The sequence below is a fragment of the Pocillopora verrucosa genome, chromosome 1 (genome assembly GCF_036669915.1).
Source record: "Pocillopora verrucosa isolate sample1 chromosome 1, ASM3666991v2, whole genome shotgun sequence".
Taxonomy (NCBI): domain Eukaryota; kingdom Metazoa; phylum Cnidaria; class Anthozoa; order Scleractinia; family Pocilloporidae; genus Pocillopora; species Pocillopora verrucosa.
In genome coordinates this window covers 9120236-9128079 of record NC_089312.1, presented here as the reverse complement: position 1 = coordinate 9128079, position 7844 = coordinate 9120236, and the positions used below count along the sequence as shown (strand labels likewise).

Genomic DNA, 7844 nt, shown 5'->3' with positions numbered 1-7844 from the left:
TGAGCAACCCCTCTCTAGAGAGCACCTCTCTGATAAGCACCTCCTCTCTAATAAGCACCCCTTTTAAGCATCCCCTTTTAATAAACACCACCTCTCCAATAAGCACCCACTCTCTAAGAAGCAGCCCGTCTCTCATAAGCACCCCCTCAAATAAGCACCTCCTCTTTTATAAGCACCCCCTCTCTAATGAGCAACCCCTCTCTAGAGAGCACCTCTCTGATAAGCACCTCCTCTCTAATAAGCACCCCTTTTAAGCATCCCCTTTTAATAAGCACCACCTTTCTAATGAGCAACCCCTCTCTAGAGAGCACTTCTCTGATAAGCACCTCCTCTCCAATAAGCACCCCTTTTAAGCATCCCCTTCAAATAAGCACCACCTCTCTAATAAGCGCCCACTCTCTAAGAAGCAGCCCTCTCTAATAAGCTCTCCCCTCTTATAAGCACCCCCTCTCGTAAGCACCCCCTCTCGTAAGCACCCCCTCTCGTAAGCACCCCCTCAAATAAGAATCCCCTCCCTCAGAAGCACATCTCTCTGATAATCACTCCCACTTTAATAAGCATCCCCTCTCTAATAAGCACCCCCTCTTATAAGCACCCTCTTTCTCCATGTAGTTTTCGTCTAAGGTACTAAGAAGTACATTATTATAAGATGATGACATTGACTGCGCTTTGTGATTTTCAGATTTCTTTTACTAGCATAAGGATAGCAGCTGAATGAAAATTACATTACCAGTTCTAAAAACCATATCATTTTCATCTCGGCTAGTGAGAAGTATATCATTACGAAATGATGACATTGACCACGCTTTGTCTCCCAATGATGATCTGCCTTAACAATTAGATGCCACAAAACATTTATATTCTTCATGCGAATAATGATCTTTTACTTTTTATGGTCAGAGTGGCAGCTGTTTGTGAACCGCGCGATGTGGTTTCCATGAGTCGATAGCTTGCGGCCAGATTAATATCTTGACTTTGAAAATGGCAGCGTCGATAGTCAACTTCTTACCTCTTGAATTTTTTTGGCTTTGAAATCTGAAAACACGATAGTAGATATGTAATTTTTAGATACACTTTTATGAGCTAAGAAAGAAATCACTTGGTTTCCGTTCCCTTAAGAAGGTTAGACAATATTGTTGTCTTTCCACTGCCGTCATCAAACCAATGATCATCAAAGAGGTTATTCCATAATAGTTGGATCGGTTCTTTTAAACCTTGTCTATCGGCTTATATGCGTACATCACTCAAATGAATTTTGTTGAAAGTGAATCATGAGAATAATTTAAATGTTTCAAGAGATGATTAACGCCATTATTTTCTCTTGACTGTTTCAAGTGTTATTGTCAGTGGGAAAATTTCCGAGAAAGTGGAGACATGGATTAGCCTACGTGTAGCCGTACCCTCCCCTCCCCTCGCCAAGTACGGCTACACGTAGGCTGGACATGGATGAACCAATTTTGAAGAAACTTGCTGTCGAGGATGGCCTTAATAGATAGTCGAAAAGCCTTAAAGTTGTTGACTATATAAAAATAATCATATTTCTATTTAAAAGAGTCCAAAATAACTGCGAGTATTGGGAAAACGGCACTAAAGTTCTGGGTGCTTTCGATTGGTAAATCCGGGTTAAAATTTTGAAATACAGATTTGCAGTAAAAAATGAAAAGTAAAAACGGATTTCGACGCTGAAAAATCTGTCCCCAAGGTGGATTTCCATTAAAAATCCCGAGCTAATATATATATATATTTTTTTTCGTTTTCCTTTTTGGATTTCCCGGAAAAACGCAAAACATGGAAATCCATGAGATCTGGAGTTAGATTTCTTAATTGAGATCCGCTATGAGGATGGATTTTTCAGCGTTGAAAGTCGTTTTTAGATTACGTGTTTTACCGCAAAATCCAAATTCCCGATTTCAAAATCAAAATCCAGATTCGTTGAAGTTAAGAACTCAGATTTTTCTTAAAACAATGTCTTCTTTCTGATTGGCCAAGACTAGCTCTCTACCCAGTTTCTTAGCAGCCACATTGAAAATGGCGAAGCTGCCACGAGTTCAGGATTGAAAGAACTGATGTCGCACTGAATAGTCAGTTTATTTTGACAATTGTGTTACATTTGATGACGGATGATGATGACCAATCCTAAAAATCGTCTAATCTTCACTTTGTACATCGGATGTGTTCAGTAACGTCTTTCTACCATGTTGAAATTCTAATGTTTACCACGAACCCCTCGACAGGTGAGAGATCTTCAAAGAACTTTGACAATGAAATGTGTTATTACTTACTCATCTTCACAAATGTTGCACTGATCACGAAGGAATGGGGTGATGGACAAAACAATGATCTCCTGTCCACAGACTTAGTTACGCCCGTTGGACAACTCAAATGAACTATCCTAACATGCACCAACCCTTCGATTTCTTTTGTTTTGTTTTCGTTAATCACAACAAACTCCACGAAATTTGGGCGATTATTTTAAACATTCAAAATCCTCTCCTCGAAATGTAGCGTGATCCAAGTCATGTTACATTCTTCAATATCGGTCACGAACTGAGGCGAGAAATCGATAATTTTAATTGTCCTTAAGCTTCAGTATATAGATTGAAGCAGATGTAAAATGTATTTTTCATGTACATCAGTTGGCATGGCTTTGTTTGGAAGACTTGCATATGTTTTGGAGGACTTGCACTTCCATTTTAAGCCGCATTGTAGACATATTTATGATCAAAAGAGCAACACCTTTCATTCTTTTTGTTTAATGATTTTATACTAAATGAATTTAAGATTCTATCATGATGATTTATTGCGAGAATGATTGCTTATCACAGGTTATTAAGTATTAAAATAAGTGCGAAAAGGTGACAGAAGGTTAATCCCTTTTACAAAATTCAAATTTTTGATTGAGTTCCTTAAAGTGGACCTCAAAAGCCAATGTGTCTCATCAGATTTTTAATTTAGCTTAGTTAGACATTGTAGAACCTAAGTTTCATTTGTACTCTGCAGGCATCAAGTGGTCTCCCCTGAAATTTTTAAGGCAAAAGGCAGAAATTGTAATTTCTGTGGCTTTCAGAATAATTCTCACCAAAGTATCTTTTGCAACAAGTTTCATTGTAATCAGTTATCCCTTAGCGTGGCTCTGTCCTCTGGAACACTTTCTTGTAAACAAAGAGACTTGAGAATGTTTGTTATTTATAAACTGTGTGGTGTAGGAAATGAATTTTAAAAGAAACTAAATGAATCTTAATTTGTAAAACTTCTTTTAAAATGAAGAATTTTGGATAAATTAGAACAAGTAACAGATTGTCTTTGTTACTGAGTGCCTTTTAAACTATAACAGAAGCACTTTGATTGAAGATTGTAGTTACCTTTGCTTTTCTTTTTCATGAATGATTCAAAACTAGAAAACAGAAGAGCATTAAATATCTTTCTTTTAAAAGACATAAATTTACTTAAGGCAATTTCTCTGAAAAAAATTTTTGAATAATTTTCCTTAAACTTTCCTTAAATGTTCCTTACAAATGTCTCTTTAGAAAAATACATTAATTTTAAAAAAAGATAAGTCAATGTGCTTGTTTAGGAGATTAAATAACAGGCCAAACATACCCCATTTATGCCTGTACAGTGGCACTAATCAATGAGTGTCATTTCATCAGTTCACAGTACATTTTGCTTCAGGTGGAAGCTAAGGTTTTTAAAGTAACCCTTGAAAATAACTTGATACGGTACATAGAAAGTTTGGAGCATATGGAACAATTTTATATATAAATTATAGGAAAATCAGGTAAATTTAAATGACATAGACTTGAAATGTTCCTTGAGTCGTTCCTTTCAAGATCATAATTTGAATCCTCAAGTAAAGGGCTTATTTGTGCATGCTTTAAGGTTCATCATTTTTAACCTTTGGAGATTTTTTTTAAATCCTCAATTTAAAGGGGATGAATGGTACATGAAATTTATGCAATAAAAAGTATAGGTCTGCATGCTTGCTCATAGAGCTAAAGATGGTTGTACCTCTTTACCTGGTCCATGGATTGGAAAACAATACCATGTTCTTGGAATGTGTGTGCGCTCATTCCCCAGATTACATGATTTTAATGTGCAATACAGGATACGCGGTGATAAAGCAAGGAATCACCCTAACATTTTCATGCGTTTTAACTCTGAATCAAGACACAAATAATTGGTTGGACTGCATGGAGTTTTCTTCTGGGCTCATTAAGGCAAGAAAATGGGGGTTAGTTAATTTTATTAAGGTAAGCAGTGGCCAAATCAATCTAGTCATTTGAGTGAATTTTTTTTCATAGCATGAGATAATTAAATGCTGATATTTTTAAAGGCAGATTGAAGTGATAATGATAATGATGAAGAGATGACTTAAGCAGCAAAAGTTTGGGTGCAATGGACAACAGGCTAGATTCGTTTGAACTTTTTTAAGGAAGCTACTTCATGAAGGCAAAAATAAAAAACCTTGGGTAATCTGTTCTAAATATTTTGGTAACGTGATCTGTCTGTGATTAAGTAAAGCAAAATCAGTGTTTAGAATGACAAGTAGATACCATACTCTCTCTCTCTTTTTTTTCAATAAATGTAAAACTAGGAGAAAAACCCAGCAATGAGAGGAGATACTTATAATAAAATATAATACATGCATCAAGACTTTTCTGACACATTGATGGTCTCATTTTGAATGACAGATTTTTAATCCTGGTTCTCAATTGGACTCAGTTCAAGCCTAGTTGTTAAATAGTTTCTAAATTAGTCTGCCAATGATCTTTGTAGTTCTCCTTGAGCCTTCATTTTACTTCACCTTGTATCTTAAAATATATGTGGAATACTATTGTAAATGTGACATTCACATGAATTTTGCCGACATTATTGGAGACATTGTGGCTGAGTGGTTGGGGCACTTGACTCGTACTCTTGTGGTCCTGAGTTCAGCTCTTCACTCTGTTACTCACTGGATTTGTTTTTGGTTGCTCCCAGTTTAACTACTACGCTGCACTTTGTAAAAAGCCAACTGGCTTGCCCATGTCCAAAATTTCACAAGTTGTGTATAAGGATTCTCACTTCAGATAACCGAGGGCATCACTGGTAAACATTGCTACCTCTGTGGTGACTCTTTTTTTCCCTTTGCATCTTAAATTTCAAGATTTCATAAGTTACTATGGTTCTACAGACAAATTACAGAGCATAGTAAAGAAAAACCAATGGAATCACTCACTATTCTGAAAAGTTGATTGATTAACACTGTGAGCTTGAAGAACCAAAACAGACAGAGTGTCCCCTATGATTGTTCATCATAAAAGAATTAATTATTGATGATACTTTCGCAGAAGATGTAAAACAGTTGGATTCCCTCTTGAACTCAAGACGGGTTGCGGAAACGGGAAGAGCAAGAAATGGCCACTAAGAAATGTAGGAACAAAGAGGACTGTATGACTGATGAAATGAAAATGTTTCAAAGAATTACTACGGAGGATGCTACGCCTAAACAAGTGAGTAATAGCTTAGAATGAACTAATGAGTTGACTGTTAAAATCAATAGCTTTTACTGTTTTTAAAAACAGGTACCAAGTGATCAGTACCGTAATGATTCGATTTGGCACCCTCGTGCTAAAAGCGCCCCCTCTGTGATAGGCACCCCCTTTCTAATAAGCACCCTCTCTAATAAGCACCTTCTCTAATATAATAAGCACCCCCTCTAATAAGCGCCCCCTCTAATAGGCACCTGCACATTCGAAGGTGGTTCATCTTCCTTTAATTGCTTACTTCAAACCGATTGTTCCACGGGAGCAGATCAGATTCCAACTACATTTATAAAGCTGGTGGCTGACCACTTGGCAGGCCCCCTTTGCCAGGATCATAAACGGTTGTATAACTGAAGCATACTTCCCGAAGCTTTTGAAGATCGCTAGAGTGTCACCCATACCCAAGGTAGACAACCCAACGACCAATGACGAACTAAGACCAATCTCAATATTACCGGTGTTGTCTAAGGTGTTCTAAAGGTTGGTCGGCTGGCAGATGTCGGAGTTCGCAAATAGCGCCTCTCTTCTTCATGATAACATTTCTAGTTTCCGTAAAGGGCACTCTACCACTACTGCCCTTCTTGGAATAAGAGATGATATAAAGCTCGCTATGAAAAGGAAAGAGGTCACCTTGATGGTTCTCGCCGATTTTTCTAAGGTTTTTGATACGGTTTGTTTCAAGACGACGCTAAAGAAATTCTACAAACTCGGCTTCTCCAAAAATTATTTAAAATGACTCCTCAGCTATTTATCTGGTGGAACACAATTCGTACAAATTGATGACACTAAATCACACCACAAATTGTCACAGTTTGGAATACCTCAAGGATCGATCCTCGGGCCGATGATCTTCAATTTGTATGTATCAGACCTCCGAGACAACCTCGATCTATCCACATCTTGTTCTCAGTACGCTGATGACACATCCCTCTACACCCACTGTGCAGTAAGGGAATTGGAATCAACGACGTGCGATTTAAACGAATCCCTTACCAAACTTGGATCATGGTCTTAGGACTCTAACCGTACCTTTAACCCTAATAAGACCAAATTAATGGTTCTCTCCACCCAGCAAATGTCATCCCATCACAAATTAGCAGATTGCGCACTTAATTTCACTGTCGGAGACAACTCTCTTGAGCGAGTCGAATCTAGATAGTTGCTCGGGGTTAACGTCGACAGTAACCTCAAATGGGACGACCGTATGAAACATTTAGCTGCTTCATGTTATGGTACCTTAGCCACGCTTAAAAAAGTCAAGAACTTCACTAATTATAAGTTGAGAAAGGACCTTGCCGAATCGATAGTTCTATCACGCTTAGACTTTAGTGACATTGTATTTTACCCGCTCAGTGAAAATCTGCTTTAAAAGCTTCAGTATATTCAGTTTTCCGCTGCCAGCTTTGTCACAGGTCACTATGTGAACTCTGTGAATTCTCTATTTAAATTAGGCTGGTTACCAATGAGTGAGCGTCGGGACTGGCATTTACTTAAAGCAGTACACGAAGCCCTGTATGACGAACATTGGCCCAGGAATATGAGGCTTGAAACTGTACAACACGGTAGATGCTTACGTTCCAGCGAACCTATTAACCTTAAAATACCACTGGAGTCAGGCACATTTCAAGACTGTGCCGCTAAGCGTTTTAACTCCCTCCTGGCTGCGGTAAAATCCTGCCCGGACTTTAGCACCTTTTCGAAAGAAACTCATAAAATTTTAAAAGCTGCAGTAGATATTTCGTAGAGATGCGCATGTAGATATAATTATAAGTAATTCTGATTTATAGCATTTTTTTTTGGTTAATTTTATTGTAATATCCAATTTTATGTTTGTGTAACAGATGTAAAGCCATTTTACCCATGGAAATGCTATTAATAAACCGTTATTACTATTAATATTTTTATTATTATTACTATCATTATTATTATACATTCAAAAACAGTGGTCTTAGTCTTAGTCTCCCAACTATAATTTTCATGTGTGAGCATAGTTCCTTCAAACGAGTGATCACGCCTTCAAATTTTGCGACGACGATTTCTTGGCTGTTCCGGCGTTCTGGCCAGGAAAGATCCAGGGACAGCATTTCCGTTCAACAGTCTTCTTGGTCGGTTTCAAATAAACATCAAAGCTTTGGTTCGCATAATTTTCTGTTTCTCGAAAATTTAAAGTGCCGTGTCCCTTAATAGCGCCCCGTTTCGAATAAGCGCCTTCCCTTTAGATATCAAGAGTAAATAAGCGCCCCGGGCGCTAAATCGAATCATTACGGTATGTACAAGACTGAAAACTCAATATCTCTGAGCTCTTTTCATACTTGACTT

The 7844-nt window shown here is 37.7% G+C and overlaps 1 long non-coding RNA gene across 2 annotated transcripts; it reads left to right on the top strand.

The window, feature by feature from the left end:
- Positions 1 to 2036: 2036 nt before the first annotated feature.
- On the top strand, positions 2037 to 7844 carry LOC136282632 (uncharacterized). 2 transcript variants are annotated; one of them, XR_010718313.1, is made up of 3 exons: positions 2037 to 2234; positions 5331 to 5492; positions 6977 to 7844. It is a non-coding gene; the product is annotated as an uncharacterized lncRNA (long non-coding RNA). The 2 variants fall into 2 exon arrangements; XR_010718314.1 differs by lacking the exon at positions 6977 to 7844 and adding an exon at positions 5722 to 5834.